At 40.9% G+C, this 19,116-nt stretch overlaps 2 long non-coding RNA genes across 3 annotated transcripts in view; one reads left to right on the forward strand and one right to left on the reverse strand.

Annotated features, from left to right (window-relative positions):
- Window positions 1–19,116, reverse strand: part of LOC120433782 — a 96,627-nt gene that overhangs the window by 49,911 nt on the left and 27,600 nt on the right. The gene's annotated exons all lie outside the window — the stretch shown is intronic.
- On the forward strand, window positions 16,628–17,972 carry LOC116334422. The gene is made up of 3 exons (XR_005608749.1): window positions 16,628–16,727; window positions 17,090–17,176; window positions 17,558–17,972. It is a non-coding gene; the product is annotated as an uncharacterized LOC116334422 (long non-coding RNA).

The raw sequence follows: 19,116 nt of genomic DNA on the forward strand, positions 1-19,116 counted from the left end.
ATTTTGGCCAAAAGTTCCATTTTGGTCTCATCTGACCAGAGCACCTTCTTCCACATGTTTGCTGTGTCCCCACATGGCTTGTGGCAAACTGCAAACGGGACTTCTTATGGTTTCCTGTTAACAATGGCTTTCTTCTTGCCACTCTTCCATAAAGGCCAACTTTGTGCAGTGCACGACTAATAGTTGTCCTATGGACAGATTCCCCCACCTGAGCTGTAGATCTCTGCAGCTCGTCCAGAGTCACCATGGGCCTCTTGGCTGCATTTCTGATCAGCGCTCTCCTTGTTCGGCCTGTGAGTTTAGGTGGACGGCCTTGTCTTGGTAGGTTTACAGTTCTGCCATACTCCTTCCATTTCTGAATGATCGCTTGAACAGTGCTCCGTGGGATGTTCAAGGCTTGGGAAATCTTTTTGTAGCCTAAGCCTGCTTTAAATTTCTCAATAACTTTATCCCTGACCTGTCTGGTGTGTTCTTTGGACTTCATGGTGTTGTTGCTCCCAATATTCGCTTAGACAACCTCTGAGGCCGTCACAGAGCAGCTGTATTTGTACTGACATTAGATTACACACAGGTGTACTCTATTTAGTCATTAGCACTCATCAGGCAATGTCTATGGGCAACTGACTGCACTTAAAACAAAGGGGGCTGAATAATTACGCACAGCCCACTTTTCAGTTATTTATTTGTAAAAAATGTTTGGAATCATGTATGATTTTCGTTCCACTTCTCACGTGTACACCACTTTGTATTGGTCTTTCACGTGGAATTCCAATACAATTGATTCATGTTTGTGGCTGTAATGTGACAAAATGTGGGAAAGTTCAAGGGGGCCGAATACTTTTGCAAGCCACTGTATATAGTTGATGCCCAAAGATGCAATTAGAATTGTAAGAGGTTCCAAAAAGTACTGAAAAAGTGTCTGAATGTCACTTACACATCCACAAAGACAAAAAGAACTTAAAGAATTAGCTCTAAGACTGAAGAGATGCCTATAAACTTCTCTGTATGACATAGCCAAGTTTGAGGCAGATACGTAAATCAGAGAAACTTACATAGTGGAAGCAGTCAGAGAGGCTCTGACTCACAAAGTACCTGTATATACAGAATGACAGTAAAACTCTGCGTCCAGCACACTGTAAGCCTGCAACAAGACATGTGGTAAGCTGCTTAATGTCACTGCAGAACAGAGGGAAGTACAGCAGAGGAAAGAAAGCAAGATAGAGGAATGGGAGAGTATAGATGGATGGATGGACCAAGAGAAAGAAACAGGGATTTGGGCTTATGATAGAATGTCATTGGATGGGTATGAGAGTTGGGCATGACAGGGAAAGAAAGGGATGGGTGTATGTTTGAGAGAGAGTGGGAGCGAAGTAGACAGACAGTGAAATGAAAAAGCCCTTCCAGACAGCTTGTGACAGGCCTAAGTAACCCACCCCCCTCCGAGTCAGTCGCCACATAATCCAGGTAACGTGGCACGAATAATGGATGAAACATCAAACAGTACCCCTTCCCTTCATCCTACCAACCTACCACCTTCAGCTAACCAACTATAGCGTTTGCACCCCTGTCAGCCAGCCAGCCAGCCAGCCAACCCATCCCAATCCCCTTTCATGTTACCGCCGTGCAGCATGCTCGAAAAGCTTATCACCGTTGACAAATCCTCTTTTTTCCCCAATATGCTGGGAAAAATAGAACAGAAGAACTCTTTATTGCATAGATTTTTGACACAAAAATAACACTGTTATGTCTAAAATTTATTTGTTTTAATGTGAGGTGGTGGTATATTTATTTCCTTCTCTGAAGGATGGTGGTAGCTAACATGCAGTGAAAAATGTTTGGCGTGCAGGAATGTGGCAGAAAGACAGAGTGTTAGTGCTCCCATGGTGAGAATCTGAAGTGATCTTTACATAAACATGGTGCCCATTAAGTATGGGGAAAGTAATTTGCAGAAGTGACAGATCATTCTGTGTTGTCTGATAATTGCATACGCTGCATCACTGGGGCTGTGAGGGAGACTAATACGGTATGGATGGGGTCGACAATGTAAGATCTAGGCGCTGTTAACGTCTTCCTTTTCTTATCTAGCTAAAAGTCTCAATGAGATTAAAAATCTCTTTCAAGAGAGACTTGGCCAAAAGGGCAGGTGTGTAATGTGTCCGTTGGTGTGAATTTTGTGTGGAAACTTGTTAAAAAACTTCTGTCCCTCCTGGCGTTGCACCTTTAGGATCACAGTTAGTGGAAGTGGCTAAGACATAACTGAAATTGGCAGAGAACCATCGCTGGAGGCTAAGAGGTGGTGGGGTTTTATCAGAGGCTGGGGGAGGTCACAATGAGGCCTGAAAGAGAAGAGAAGCGAGAGAGACAGGTTTGACATCCACCTCCCTGACGTTTGCTGACTTGTTTTTGATAGAGAATGATTTGAGCTCAAGCTTTCCTTTCCTCCTCCTTCCCACTGCCTGCTGCTACACATATCAACGCAATCACACAAACACAAATGGGAGCACACGCTGTTCTGAAGAGTGAGAATTTACCTCATCAGAGCAGCGTCCTCAGGGCCTGAGGGGGGTCTCCTCTGCCCTCCTTTGCCTCTCTCTTTTCCCCTCCTACTCTTTCTGTTTCCCTCTCTCTTTTGCTTCCCAGAGCCCCAGAGCCGAGACCTTAATGAAGACGAATGCGAGGAATCAATTTGCGGCATCTTCCCTCCATCTGGCTGGGGCTCGTCTCTGCGCCTCAATTAGCACGGCAGCTGGGGGAGAGCTCCTCCAAAACAGCCCTATTACACACACCAGCGTCTTGCGGAGCAGCTACAGGCTACAGGCACTGCTGACAGAGAAATGCATCAAAATGAAAAGAATGTGCTACTTAAAACTTAGCAGCGAAAATATGTTTTTCTTCTGAACCAAAGAGTGAAATAACAGCTTTGCCAAACTCCACTCTGCGCCATTTAATGTCCTCTAACAACCCAGCTGATCAACAACAAAGAGAATAAGTGACTCAAGTGAAGTATTTAAGTTACATTACCATTTATGGCTTGTTGAGGAGGCAAATTTGGAATCTTCACATAAGCCAGTTATAGATATAAGTTAGAGCCTTTAGAGATATAAAGACGTGCAACTGTGCAGCTGTCCTGTTCTAGTTAGACCACGAGGAAATATGGAAGCACAAATCAATAATTACACTAATGATGAGAACCAAAGCTGAAAATGCTCTTAGAGGCCTTTTTAGGATTCATAGGCTCACACTGTTTTTTTCTACAAGACAGGAGAATCCACCGGGGTCTCAGCTACAACACAGAAGATAAACCTACCTATATATAGCTAAAAGGAGCAGTGTATGAAGATTAGGTTCCTCGCTGAGCTGAGAATTCATCTCTGTTCTGTGCTTACTTGTCGATTCGACAGATACTGAATCCAGGACTGGCTGCCACCCAGACACGAATACAAATACCAGCATTTAGTATCGTTACAATCTGCTGTTTCTCTGGATTATATCAGTGTAAGTGGAGCATTACGCAACGACCAAGATTGACCAAATATTGACATGCCGTTATCCAACTGTTGGCGTCCATCATCCTGCATATTGTATTAGCATGAAGCTAACAAATAAGGGCAATGTAGTATACTGCCAATATCTAGTTTAATCTTGGGCATTTACAGTGTAAGCTTGTTATGATGACAAGCTTGGCAACGGATGGCTGGGGCAGATTTTAACACCAGACTAAAGAGCTCAGGCAGACAGAAGCTCCGTTCCTCAGAGGGACAGCTCATTCTAAATGGGCCTACAGAGGCTCAAACAGAGGATGCCTAGTGTGGCCTGGTACGGGAGGTGATCAGGGGACTTCTGGAGGGTATTTAGCTCGAAAGGCCTAATTAACTGAGCAAGAAAGCAAGTAAGCTCACTATTTGCTCATTTGTTTGGCAGTAGCTGGCCCCAGGGTAGATGAATTGCCTTTAAGGTAAAGGAAAATTGAGACGCAAAGGAAAATTGAACTCTGGCGTGAAGTAAAGTCTATACTTTGTCCAAACACTTTAAACCTAATTTTGTTTCTCCAAATCAAGTGTTGCTTTTAACTAGTGAATATTTAATTCTCCCAATCTCTCTCTGTCTCACAAACACACACACACACACACAATTGATGGAAGGTATACTATCATCAAACATTCTCACACACTGAACAGTCCCTTATCAAACTGTGTAGGTGTACACTCACCTAATTGAGCCCCCCACCTCATGTAGGTTTTGCGATTCACAACAAGCCTCCACCATTGCTCTCTCTCTCTTTCAGTATCTCTTTACTCCTACTCTCTCACCCTCCCACTCTTTACTTTTATTGATGCTCAGAACTAACATTCTGCAGATATGTTAAAGCATTAAAGTATAAGGTGATTTCAGTCTGACTTTGATGCTCCACAGCCCGTGGTTTGCAACAAAAATATGCACTGAGTTGGTGGCTAAGGCAGGTTAGCAGCTAGACATAGCTGCCTTCAGTTTATGCTTAGCAGCAGTCACAATCACACGCATTGCACAACACACACACACATATATATATATATAGATATATATATATATATATATATATATATATATAAAAGCCATACATGTGTACACAGTCTGGCTTTAAAATCCCTCCCTTCAGTACCTCTAACAGCATGCCCTGCAGTGATAGATACACACTCGGCTGGATGAGCCGTACTAATCTCCACAGGGATCAGAGATGGGGAAGACCCCCTCATGCCAACATAGAATAACCTCTGATGTCTATGTCTATGAGTGACTGAGTGTGCATGTGTGTATCTGAGTGTGTGTGTGTGTGTGTGTGTGTGTGTGTGTACCAGTGCTGATGAGTCAGAGTGAACACTGAGTCCTGCCTCTGGGGCAGTACTCCTCCTTGGCAGTGCCTTTGTCAGCATTACAGACATTTCAGCCAAATGTCAAGCATGCTACCTCTTCTACACATCTGTATTTACATTTGCATGTGTGTAAAACTGTTTTTGCACGAGTGTATCTCCTCCAGTTTAAATATGCATAAAGCCTCACGGGTCATCAGTAATTTTCTCTCACAGGTGTGCCTTGGACTAACTTTTTTTATCACGTTTTTTCCTGGCAAAAATCTAGGCTTCTTCTAGTTTCAGAAGGAGATATTTTTGCAAGATTGTTCATTACTTTTGTGACTGTGTAACAGTCGGGGAATGAAACTAACATACAAGAAACCTCGAGCCACATTCAGTGTTCAAAGCAACAAGTACAATGCTCAGTGTGCACACTGAACCACCAGGGTGCCCTTGATAATGATTAAAAAGACCCATGAGGAGGTTAAAAAAACATACTGCAGCACGATACTTTCACTGTATGTCCCACCATGCTTTATGGTGTTGCCACCTCCCCCAGCCACTCCACCACGGAGTATCTACACTCTCTCTGAAGTCAGTCCACACCAATTAGCCTTTGCTACAAGCTCTGCCTTCACACTGTCAGTGCAGATCACCTGCTAGTTCAACACTGCCTATTAAAGGCCGAGATGACTGAACATGGAGGTGGGTTGAGGAGGTTTTCTCTCAGGAGTGGTGCTTGTTCACTCACTGCATGTTTGACTCAACCAGTTAGGTACAACTGCACCAATTTTCAGAGTTTATAACAAATTTTTTGCCGTTTCTCCATTTTCTTTGTCAAATTTAAGGTGAGGAAAGAACAGGAAAGGAAATGAGGAAGTATCTGTACTTTTGACAGAGTGTGAGGGGAAAAGGATGATTAGTCTTTGTTGGTCTGTGTAAATAGAGGCATAGAAAGTAGCCATAAGAAAGCTGCATCTCTGCTGCCCCTCTCAGGTAATGACGATAAACTGCACACCCTCTTCTGGGAGCTTGAAATGTATTTTGCAGACACTCTCTCCAGTCTTCGTGCCTCTCATATTTCCCTTCCGGCAGTTTCTTTCTCCTGTTTCTCCATCATTTGGTGATGCCTCTTCTTTGGATACCCATTTTCATGTTGTCTCTTTCAAAGCTTCTAATCTCTATGTCCTTGTCCTGTGCTCCTTTCCCCTCCCCCTCTCTCTGCTGCAGCACTATGGAATGGATGTCCATGGGTTAAACATACCTGTTAAAGCAAGCTCAAATAACCTGTCAGCAGAAACAAGTTAATAAAGAAGTAGTAGACTAAGGAAAGATTAAAAAAAGTACAAACAACAATTTCCACTAAGGCAGTGATGCACTTCTACATTCCATTGTGTAGACTGGAATCTATGGATACGAAATTGAAATGTTCTCGTTCATTTTTCCCCAACAACTTCACATAATTGAACTGGAGTCACATTACTGGGCTAAGTCATGGAAGTCCACAAGAGACCAATAACAAGGACCGCTGGTAATGACAAAATTAATTAAATGCTGAAAGCCATTGGAGAATAGGCATGTTTTCAGTGTAGCCCAGCATCAAATTAAAGAACTGCAGTATCTCCAGAAATCCATGATTACAAATCCATTAAAACCATGCTAGCCCTCTTAGTGATTGGAGGTAAGGACCAACAAATGTAAACCATGCAGTACTGAAAATTTTGCTGCGTCTTGCAAACAAACCCAAATAACCCATGAAAGAAAAACAACTCACTGGACTTGAAGATATATAGATCTAACACCCATATATTTAGAGGTTTACACCCCAATAGTTCAGCTTTTTCAGGCCTACTTAAATATCTTACCAGAGCAACCTGAAAAATACCACCTGGGAATACCAAAATCTTCACATTATATTATCTTTGACCCGCTTTTTGTTAGTGCTGGTACCAAAACAGGGTCACCTTAAAAGCCTTGGTGTCTTACAAAACATCTGTTTCACAAAATGGATGACTGAAGAATAAATAAATAAATAAATAAATAAATGACTGAAACACCATCTGTGTAGTGCTTTGAAAACCTTTTATGACAGTTTAACAATGTCACACAACCCGTGCCTTTGGTACTTACAAGAGGACGGTCATGGCAATAAGATGCCTTAATGCCTTAATTATTCCAAAGGTTGGGAAATTACAGAAAGAAATTTAATAAGTGTATCTGAAGAAAGTAAACATATTTGGTCTTAAGTATTTAGATCTCCTGTGGATTTGAAATAATGTTAAAATGATGCTTTCAGGAGAGGGGCTTCAGCAGCGCTGTCCTTGGTACTGAAACTACACGCTGACTGAGTTTGGAGCTGTCAATTGTGCTGAAAACTAAAGCGTAGAATTACCAAGCTCAAATCTCATATTCACAACTTTCCTACATGACAAAATATGAATCTCAGTGTATTGCTTTTAATCTCTGGTTTTCTTGTGTATAGTCACAACAATCGGATGACAAAATTGACTTTTTAGTGCCACAGCATTTGTGGTAAAGCAAATGTCTGCTGGTGTGCTGCTGTGCTGTTCTTGGGTAGTCGGAGCTTTACAGCAATGCGGTGACAGCACCACAGCTAAGTACACAGTCTTGGGAAGATGTACTTAGAGCTTTAGTGGCGTATGCTAGACAGCAAAAGCTGACTATGGAGTACTGAGCACCACAGGGATGCCAACGGGAGACACGAGAGGGAGCAAGACAGAGGGAGACGAAAAGGAGGGGAGAGAGGGAGGAGGGAAGGAAGGGGTGACAGAGGAGCTTCCATTACTAAACAGAGAGAACATTAAGAAGATTTAATTTGCCTAATGACAAAGGCAGATTCCTAAATGGCTGCGCACTATATTGTAGTGAAGCATATTCCATTAGTGCAATACATCTCTGAATATTTAGGTCTGGCTCCCTCCTTCTCCTTCCTTCCCTTTAGCTTTTTTGCTTATACCCCTCTGTGCCAGTTTTTCCATTACATAATATTGCGGACAAAAAGTACATAGAGGCTGGTGCATGTGCACCCATGCTCTCTTTGTGTCTCTACTTCTCTATCACTTCAGTGCCCCTACCTCATCGCCATCCCAAACACATATACATGGCCAAGGCAAATAAAACAATAAAAATAAAACAAATGCTATTATTCATGCACAGATGCACACTAAAATGCAAAGAGACACATGATTACCGCGACTACAACAAAAGCAAATAGAAATTGTTGTTGTGTTTCACACACTCATTCAAATCAACGCAGCATGCGATTAAGATCAAAGCTAAGTTTACGTACCTAGCTCCAGGGTGTGGGTAAAGCGTAGGCATTCATAATTGATGGCAAACACACGCACAAAAGGGCCCAAACTTCATATTGCCAAAGTAACTTTACCATTACTGCTGCCAGAACTCGAACTGAGCTAAAAAGGCCAAACACAAAAGAAATCTACCTCATGTCATGCAGAAACCTCAGGCCAAACAAACAGCAAACAGCACATTAGTCCTCAAATGCGTCATGTTATTCATTGTGCAGAGGGAACATGTTCATCATTGCTATCATTTTATAGGAAAGCTGAATCGTTGTGTTTATTAAACCTCGGTTCTTGAAGCTTGTGTTTTTGTTAGGCTTCATTTATTTTAGGAAGTGCTCTAATTTGTTGCACGTAAGCAACTCGTTTTTCTGAATTAGTGGACTAATCATGGCTAATAATAATAAATCAGAGGATTTGGTTTTGCTAGACCAGAGAGTGGTGCGAGGGCTCTCATTCATTACCATTATATTCTTTCCTGCATAGCTAGCCTTTCTTTTAGGGGTGTCCCATATGACCTTGCTTACTGCAGCTGAGTTTAAGATTAAAGATTAGGCTGGAAGAATACAACTGGGGGGGATTTAGATTGTTAAAGAGAATCTGCAGTTTTAAGCAGGGAGGCCAAAGAGAAAGGAGAGGTCTTAAAAGATACATTAAAGCTGAGCCACAGCAGTATTGAGGGATGAGGGGGGGGGGGAAGGAAGAGGCAAGGGCATGGTGTGTGTTCACACTCGCCTCTTTGTATGCCTTCAGCTAGAAGTGGTGGGAGGGCTTTTGTTTTTATTCCAACATAATTGTTAATCCACTAATTGGCCCTAATTACCTGATGGTTCTAATTGGAACCCTTGATACTAGAAGACGTGCCCTCCTGATTATCAGCAGAGAGTCATAAAAAGACCCCTAGTTGGCTCAGGGGCATGCATGTCTACATATTTATATATAGTTTTAAACAACTATGTTTATACATTAAAGACAAAGAAAAGCAGAAATGAGATGATAACTGTAGAACATGCTCAGTTTACTTCTGTCCCTTTCTGCTTCCTTTTCTCTTTCTTCTGTCTTTTTTTCTCATTTTTCCTCCTTATAATGATGAGGGGTTGACATGGCAGAGGGCTTGCTCGGTTAACCAGCTTATGTAACCGTGCCCTGGCGGCTTGGAGGATGTGCTGACAGCATGCTTTCTCAGCGTCATTAGCAGAGTTACATAGCTGGCTCTGAAAAAGAGGGAGGAGCAAGGGAGACGGAGAGAAAAGCAGAGGGAGGGAAGGAAAATAGGAAAGAAAATCTGACTAGGGAAGTTGAGACTAGAGCAAAGGAATCGGCAGGGAGAGGTAGCTAAAGATAGAAGAGGGAGTGTGTTTGAAGCAATGAAGACTGCCATGAGCTATGGGACCTCCAGGAGGTCTATCCCAACTCTCCCAGCTGAGCATCTAACTCAAACACTATTCATACACCAAAATCTCGCTTACCTTTTAACCTATTTTTTCTACACTCACTGAATTCTTACTGCAGCAATGCAGCAGAACGGCCTCTCTTCCACCTATTGTTTTTTTGTCTCAAAGGAGACAGACATGAAAGCAGGAAAAAAAATTGCTTTTCTCCCATCGGGCACTCATACAGCATCCTATCGTGCCCGACATCAGAGGCAACAGAAAAGCAATTCACATGCAAATACCAATCTCCCTGTGTACTGAACACAGATTAGGAAAACAGCAACCTTGCATCACAGACCCCGAACAATGTTGGGGAAGACGTGTCAGATAACACTGATGTAACACGTCGAAAACATCAAACAGAAACGGAAACCGCGTGACAGAGGAAGCCGTCAATCAAAATGTCTGAACTGCAGCATCTTGTGAGGATCAAACAGAGTATCAAGATTCTATACCACATGAGCTAACTGTTCTTTCACATTCTGCAAGGAGAGCAATGAGTAGATTGCAGTTAGTGCAATCAACACATCCTTTTTTGATTCGGCTATAAAGCTGCCTTCCACATAAAATTAAATACTGCAACAGGAGTAGAATCAGCAGCCAAAATCTTTCTGAGCAGTTATGACCAGTTTAAATTAAGCTACAGCTGCAATTATTTCTTGGCTACGGACCTGGAGGGTGATAGGAGGCACAGAGGCACCATAATGAGGACGATGAAGTAATGATGGAGGAAAACGACATTGATATGAAATTGATAGGGTGAAGCAAAAACACACCTACAGAACTATATCTTTCCTGTTTTTCTGGGGGTTTTTTTTTAATCCAACGTACACAACCCAAAACTCCATAAAACACAGACACACACACACCCACACTCCTTTTCTCTCCCCTGTGTGGTTTAGCACAAGCAGCTTGGCAGCTGCTGTCTGTTTACGTGTTGGTATTCAAGTTGAGAATGATTGGTGGAAGGCCCAGCCCACAGAGAGCTGCTAGCACAGAGCCTGGATAAACATCCACTGGGCACAACACAAAGACAGAGAGCGGGAAGAGAGACGCTGGGATAGACTCTAAATCTCCAATACACTTACCACCAGCAACAGTAGCAGCAGAAGAGGCACAAAATCCCCTATTCTTAAAACTTTGATGCTGATGGGAGATGCTAGAACAATCTGATGCACTTTTTCTTCAAGTAGTGACAAAACAGATGAGTTTGAAGGAAAATTTGTTTGGGGGGGGGGGGCATATTTAAAGAAGTGCAAAGAGGATCTACAAGGAGGAGTATGCGGCAGGTCTGCTCAAGGAATGAGACGTGTGAGTGAATAAGAGTATATACTGTTTACATATGGGAGAGAAAAGAGGGAGACCAAGAGACTGACATATGCATTTGTTTATATGGTTGATGCAGTAAATATGGTTTTAGAATCACCAGTCAGTCAATACCTTCAGCTCTGACAGCTTGCAGTTCTCCTGCCTTTTTTTGATGTTCCTCTCATCCTATCACAGATGCACACAAACACACACTGCTGTTACTAATTTTGCTTCTCTCTTTCTCCCTCTCTCTCTCTCTGAACCCACTTCTTTTCACTACCGCTCCCATCGCTGCTCCTTCCCTTTTTCTCCAGAGGGGGATTTCTTTGGGACAAGTGCCATGTCATGGTTTTGTGGTTACATAACGTCTGGTTTGTCTGGTTGTGTGTGCGTGCGTGAGAACCTGGATGTCTGCGCACTGCAGTGACGTCACAGATAACAGGCTTAACTTTGACAAGCCCCCCCCAAATGCCTCGGGGCAGTGCAGTGACACCATTTCAACACAAAACCGCAGAAACATCCCACAGCAGTGCTTAACACAGACAGCAACTGCTGTGGGCTGATGGTGAATCTGACATCTCCACAGTAATGACTGCAACCTCAATACATTAAAAAAACACTAATAGAATTGTGGAAAATTATTCAGTAGCAGGCTACAAATGTATTGGCTTCATCCAGCTGATTTGGGTTATTGATGCATATACAAAGATCCGTATATATGAAGATCTATGAAGATAAAATTGCATCACATGGTTATTATTTTATAAATTCTTCCTTCATGTATAATGTGCCTCTACTGCTCTCGGAATTTATATTTTTTTACGGGTGTGATGAGTTTTATTAATTTACTGTATACAAAAAATGGCCAGCCACTGTGATGTCACTCTGTATTTTAACTCTGACAAAATGTAACATATTAATTTGTGAGGTTAATCTATTCCAATAAGAAACATCTTTTGTGTCTAAAGCATGTTTTAAACTGTCCTCTGACAAGGCTCGGGATTCAGGCAATGAAGAAAATGGAGTTTTCAAATGTGTGACAAATATAGTACCCAAACTACCTAACTAGCTGTTTTCTTGCCTAGAGATAACCACGTGACCAGCAAAAATAAAAGTAATCAAAAAGTTAAAAAAATATATAAATAAATAAAAGCCATCAGTGCTCCCCTCCCCCTTTCGAGTAGATGCACACATGGTATAAATGTGAAAATCCTACGTTATTGTCAGAAAAGTTACCTCTGACCTTGAGGCCAAGGTCACCGGGATTGGAACTCATCTTAGTCTTTTAGCAGATACAGCTATGGTATCAATTTTACAATCCTACATTGCCTCATTCTTGAGTTACTGTCACATACTTAGGTGTCCACGCTGTCCCACCGCCCGGCGGGATGACAACAGCCCCTGAGGGTTAAAAATGACTCCAGACAGTGCTACAGTCGTTTTTTTCCTGATTTAGTTTTTTTTTTCTTTGTTTGTCTTTGTCCAATTAAAATTTATATTTACTAAATAAATTATAAATGTTATATTTATTTTTCAGAACTTCTCAGAGACTCTATTGTGTCAACAGACTTATTTTGGACATTATATAAACACATCAACAAGTATGTTTTTATTTTTATATTTCAATTTTAATTATTTAAAGAATTTCAGTTGCATATAGAGGTAATCAGATTTTGCACAAAAAACAAAACAGTTTCATTCAACAAACTTTTAATCACCCAGTGACTGTGTGTAGTTTATCTTTGGATCCTGTCATGGGTTCAAATCCTAAAGTTAGGAATCACTGCCTCAGATTTACTGATGAAGTCTGAGGGAGTCTTTTTGTGATACCCACAACTGTTAGACTCACTCAAATTCAATTATTTGACCCACTTCTGTTTCATAAGAAGTGAAGGCCTATGATTTTACTGGAAGTCTCAAAGCAAGTTGAAAAGTGGACAATGCAGTGATAAAGCGTCGCCTCAGGGCCAGAACACTGCCAAATGAAGACTCCTCCTAAGCCAGTTGGTACTCACTGTGCTTTGGCTGCTGAAAGAACATCTCTAGAAGAAGGCGAGAGAGGGAGAATGAGAGATGTGAGAAATGCTACTGATTTTCTATTCTGTGTGAGGTACGCCGCCTATGTGCGTGCGTCTCCTGCAAATTTTTGTGTTTTTTCACAGCTTCTTTTAAGTAGCACACTGCAGGCAAACACAAATATCCCTGAGGCTGAAGTGGAGGAAGGGCTTGAAAATGGCACAGAGAGAATCGATTAGGACGCACACACACACTTAACGCCAGATATTCCCTGGTTGGTACGTGCGTGCACCCGCTTTTCTCTCACACACACACACACACACACACACACACACACACACACCTGAATATATGTTATACAAGATCTACCCAGTGCTCCCTTGCTCTTCAGTACTTACCCTCTTACATTTCTCATTCAGAGTCTCTCATTTTCTGCCATTTTCACTGGTCTGCTACCTCTCCCCTCTTTTTTCCTCCACATATCAACACCCCTTTCTTACTATTATTTTCCTCAACACACGAGAGACACTTCCGTTCTCTCACTCTTCCTCTTTTGACTTTGATGAATTATTCTCTCTCCCTGTAGAGTCCAATTATATCTGACAGAATAGATTCTATGCCACCGATGTTTACCAAGCTAACTAGACATTGCCAGGACAGCGCTGCTGGTTACAACGTGGCTGTCACTTACTTGGATGAACTGAACGTATGAAACATTAAAGTGGGGTCTTAGCTGCCAGTGGCAAAAGGAAACATGACAAAGTGAGCCAAACTGTCGACAAAATGTCACTATTAAGTGGAACAGTGAAATATCCTTCAGTGTTTCATCTTGAAGCCAGCCTGTAGGTAAATTCTTCAAGGCATTTCTGACATATTGACGAAGGTATAGAGGTTGATTTTTTAATTTTAACACGGACTTTTTTTCTTTATCAACTCAACTCAACTCCCAGGATGACAGAAAAATAAACTGATTAATAAGAAAACTCTGAGCACTGGCTGTGTGTGGCTGTGTTGTTTTTTTAAAGAACAAAAAAAACAAAAAGAAGATTTGATTTAGTCTGCTGCCAAGCTGCACTCGCCATGTTTGTATGGCTGCTTTTCAGTGCACTTTGTGTTTTGTAAATCACTTTGGATAAAAGTGGTTGTTAAATTATAGATTAAGCACAAACCAGAATTGCACTTGTGATGAAATGATTTCTTTTTAAGAGATCCTGGCAGACACACACATCGATGCCGGCTGGCTGACAACTGGGTGCAGGTGGTCAGAGCTCAGCAGTGTTTGATTAGGATTTCTACATAATGAGTGGATACTCATAAACTCATATACAGACAGAAATTCAAGCAGACAGAGAGACACACAAACACTTGTCTTTCTGTGCTTGTGGGGATTATTCTGACTATATTCACTTGTTACTCTCATTAAAACTGCATGGTAAAAATTCACCTTCACCTTTGGGGGTCTTGAAACTCCCCCCAAAGAAACTGCAGTGCATTTGTCCACAGGAAGTTAGACCCTAAAACTTGCACTATAAGCAAAAGTAAGCAAAAATGTACTGTATTTGGCATGAAGTCAAACTACTGGTATTCAAGAGATCGTTCAGGTTTACTTTGAGTTACTGACTAATCTTGATGAACTAAACCATTTGTAAAATAAAATAAAAACTGTAAATAGAGAAATTTTTAATGTTTTACAAACCGTTTTGAGCAGCTTCCAGCCAGTTCCTTATTTCTCAAGTGGTTTCCAGAACACACTTAGCACAGTTTTTACATTGGTCCTTCCATACGTCCTCCCATTAGTCCATACTACACTGTAAAAACGATAACTAGTAATTGTTGATTTGAGTAAAGTTTTCAAATTAAACTGACTTAGAAATAAAACTTTCCATTTACAACCTAAAATAGCTTGTCTGCCCAACAAATTTCTTCCATTGTTGTCCTAACTAAGATTTTCTAGCGAGCATAACAAAGATTATCAACTTTTGAGTAGATTTTTTGAGTCGAGTTGGGAACCGGTGGGAAACCCCGTAGGTGACTGGCACACGTCGTGGTCTGAATAAGTTTGAACTAGACCAAACGAGTCTGAGCAGACTGTGTGATAGTGGTTTGTCGATGTGTTCTGAACTGAAAACCTGCTAAGAAACTTTGAACAAACGTGGCCAAAATTGGATGAAAATTACAATTTTTCGACCATTACAGATTTTACCTGGTCTGAAGTTGGAGTGTATTATTTGACCATTTTTTGGACAGGTGCGGGAGCTGCCGGCCATTTGCCCTAGCAGGTAAGCTAACGACATCTGTTATTAGGATTTTCTACAAGCGCTAGGCTGCATCCTCCTGAGGACCCAGGAGGGTGGAACGAGTAAAACACTGAAAAAAGCCAAACAATAACATATTTAAGTCATCTAAGGGACTTATATATCATGTTTAAGCTAGCGAAGGACCGCGCGGGGGTTGAAAATGATATGCCAGGAGTTCGCTGTTCTCGCTGCTCTAGCGAGCCTTGAATCCCAGCTAGCTATCGAAGCTGGTGGTAACAGACGTCTCCAGCGTAGAAGCATTTTTGCAAAAATGTGTTGTCTTAATAAACTGAGCAGATATTTGAAATTTACACAGCTACATTCTCGCCTGAAAATACCTTAAAAGTTTACTTTGTGACCCAGAAAGAGTAATAAGAGTAATATTAAAACTAAGTGGCTGCCGCCATTGTTTGAAACTAGAATCGGCTGGGCCGCGCTATGAATTCTGGCATAGGGTGGGCCACGAAGGATACACCTGACCCATCCTTCAAAGCTGTGGAAAGTATTGTATTGTTTTGAGAGCCTTTTGTTGGTGGAGTTAAGTATTGATTTTATGTACAATTCCACGGGTAGACGCGATCTGTACGGGTCCGACTTTGCACGTGCGCAGTAAGGATCGTGGAGTCCGATCCGTAACTTTTTTCTCGTTTTTTTTCTACATTATATTGAAATGTTTCATTATTGCAAACATTTTCTCTCAGGCGGAGAGAGGTCGTGGAGTGTCAGCCTATGGTATCTGAGGTCCAGGAGAGATGACCTGCGCTGTTTTCCTCTGAGGAGGTAAGACTGTCCTAATTTATTTATAATTTAATTATTATTCAAATTGGGCATGATTTATACTTATATTGAAGCAGTACGGTATTTGCTGGGGTAATGCATTGGCCAACTTTATTATCTTGTGCTACCACTCCAGTCAAGGCCCTTGCCAGTGTTATATTGAAATCCTTACCCTGAACATTTCTGCCAGTACAAGAGTCCCCATGCTAAATCGAAATTGTGAAACAGAAAGGCAATCTCATAATTTTGACTTAGCATGTATTTTTTTTTTTTGTGCTAGAAATAGGACTTCTATAGTCTGAGATTGTTAGGAAAGAATACTAAGGCAGGTCACAGAATCTGATTGGTCACAGATTTTGGTGCAACTTAGAACATAATATGTATTTTCATATTGATACTGGGTTTTGTGGGAGGTGTTTCTATTCCAGTGCAAAAGACGTATTCATGAGAGATTTTTGAAGTAGGTAGGTTTTGCTGTTGATGACACAGTCAGGCATATAACATGGTGCAGACTGTCCAAGACAGCTACCCAGGAATTTTCTGTGCTGAGTAAATGACAATATTTTGGTGAATGTATTGTTTAGATATCTGAACATTTCATCGGATCACAAGCAAAGACCTCCTGGGGACCTTCAATGCATCCTCCTTGACAAAGTTGTGCCTGGCCTGCTGAAACTGTACTGGTCTAAGAAGGGAGCTCTTGGTGAGGAGATGGAAGACCTCCTGGATAAACTTGATGAACAGGTGAGTGAAGTGCTCCTTTATCTGACATTTGCAGAAGAGAGTATACTTTTCTCTTAACAGAAACTGAAAAAGATGTTGGCTTCAAATAAAACACATCAGTGGACATGTCCGTAAAATGAATGTCATGAGTCATTGCTTTGTTCTTATTTGGCAGTATTTTATTTAATTTGTAAAAAGAAAGTAAAATTGTTAACATGGTGGTGTTGTTGTTTTTTTGGGGGGGGGGGTTGTACGTTTTGCGTGTTGCTGGGTCTGACCTGTGCTTTACTCTCATTACTATGAGAGTTCTGATTTTACATTGTGTATAGTACACCATGTTACTTCACTAATTGAAATTTTGTTTTCCACTGAACACTCTTTAGACATCCAACACTGTGTCCAACGGGCACTGAGAGGCCTGCCCATTTTCCTCAAGACAAGATGCAACAGAGGTTTTCCTGAAGTGCTTAGTAAGTACAAAAAAACTAATGCAAGTAAAACTAATTGCTATGAGATGTTTTTAAAGGATGAGTTTATCCAAAATGGAAATGTACACTTTCTCAGTGCAGTCCAGATAATTTTATAGTGGGGATTGCAGTTGTCATAACTCTCACTCCTTTTTTCTGCTGAGCAGCTGCTGGGCATTGTTAGTGGTTGTTCCATAGCAGAAAATATTTTTGTACAAAACTCACAAGGTGGCATTAATTAAAAAAAAAATAGCTTTTTCTTCTTAAAACCTCCATGGGTCAAACGACCAGCATGGTATAGAGGTTAAAGTTAAAATCTTTAGAAATTTGTTTTGTCTTTAGTTTTTCTTAGCTTTCAATAATTCTTATTTTACTTTTCTTCAGGACACTGACATTTTGGAACCAGTGTTGAACGGTGCATCAGTTGCCATCCTCACCATCCTACAAGATGACGATGCTGATACGTCTGTGCGAGAACATCCAGTTGTGTTGGAAGGGGACATCGTGCTACATAACATTCCAGATCTCTCTACTGCCCTGGCACACCTCTTTGGCCTTCTGTATGCCCTCAACATTGATTACCCAAAGCAGATGAGTTTTACCTTTGAAGCAATTCAGGCCATCTTATTTTGGCCTGGTCGGACAATATGAAGGTGAAGTGGATAAATCATTATTCGAAATGTAAATTTTAGTCAGATGAATCTGTATTGTTGAGAATATATGGTGAAAATTTGTCTTGTAGTATTTTAAAAGATTTGTTATAGTGTTAGTTTCCTCTTCATTGATGGTAACATTTCTAATACCTTTTAACTTCCATAGTTCATCATAGTAAGCCTGTGTAAAATGTCAATGTCTGGGTGCATAGGCAATCGTTTGTGGCACTACCCTATTTAATGTGCAATAGTTATGTTCAGCTTTTACAAGACGGTCAGGGTGTGTGTGTGTGTGTGTGCATGAATTATTAAGTTGCTGGACACTTTTCTTTTTGGTTCTGGACTCTGGAATTTTAACGTCTCTGCTGGGGTGCTCAAAGCACCCAAAAGAAACTGGCAACACGTTTTTGTTTGTTTGTTATTTCTTTTCTTTCTTTCTTTTTGTTTTTTTAACAGAAATTCACCCTACTACCCATGACATTCTGAAATGTACTGAAAAGACTGTTGAACAAAATAAATAAGCTTTTAGATAACATTGAATTGTGCTTTGTTTTATTCTATATCTATTTATTAAGTGTTTTTTCAAGTATAATAACAACATACATTTTCCTTTGTTTATATAGGTAAATTTTCAACTCACTGGAGTAAGAATTGTATGATTACTCAACAAGAATATCTGTGTTTGGTGAAGGCAGAAATACATGGCATTGAAACCAGAATTTCTTCGTTAGACTTCCAGGATTATCCTAATTAGGTGAACAAGAAGATCCAAGTTGGCAGAACTTGTAAATCTTAGTTGAGTCAACAACAGTTGGCAAAAGTTGAGAAAACTCAAAAATCTCTTGCATCATGTTGCCTTGAAATTTTAAGTTTTCTCAACATTTTCTTTTTTACAGTGTATACACTGACATTAGAACAGTAGCTTTGACTCCCTTCGGCTGGGTTTCTTTCGCCTCCTGGTCTCAAACAATCTTTTGTGTAAACGGCAAATGTGTTAACCAGTACACCATCTAGCCACCGTTCTACTCATAAGTCTAGCAGGACACTGGGGATAGGGTGACAATAATTTATCTAAGGTGATTATAAGCAAAAAAGCAGGGTACAACCTCAGCAAAGTAGCTAATATCATAGCACTAACATGTATGCACAAATGGATGAAAATCCAAAGTAAACAGTTTTAGTAAGATGTTGGTTCCACCATATACCACCAGAACAGCTTTAGTGCACACTGGGATTGACTCTACAAGTATCTGGAACACCAATCCTCCAAAACATATTCTTTCATTTGCT

This window comes from Oreochromis aureus, linkage group 17, assembly GCF_013358895.1.
Source record: "Oreochromis aureus strain Israel breed Guangdong linkage group 17, ZZ_aureus, whole genome shotgun sequence".
Taxonomy (NCBI): Eukaryota; Metazoa; Chordata; class Actinopteri; order Cichliformes; family Cichlidae; genus Oreochromis; species Oreochromis aureus.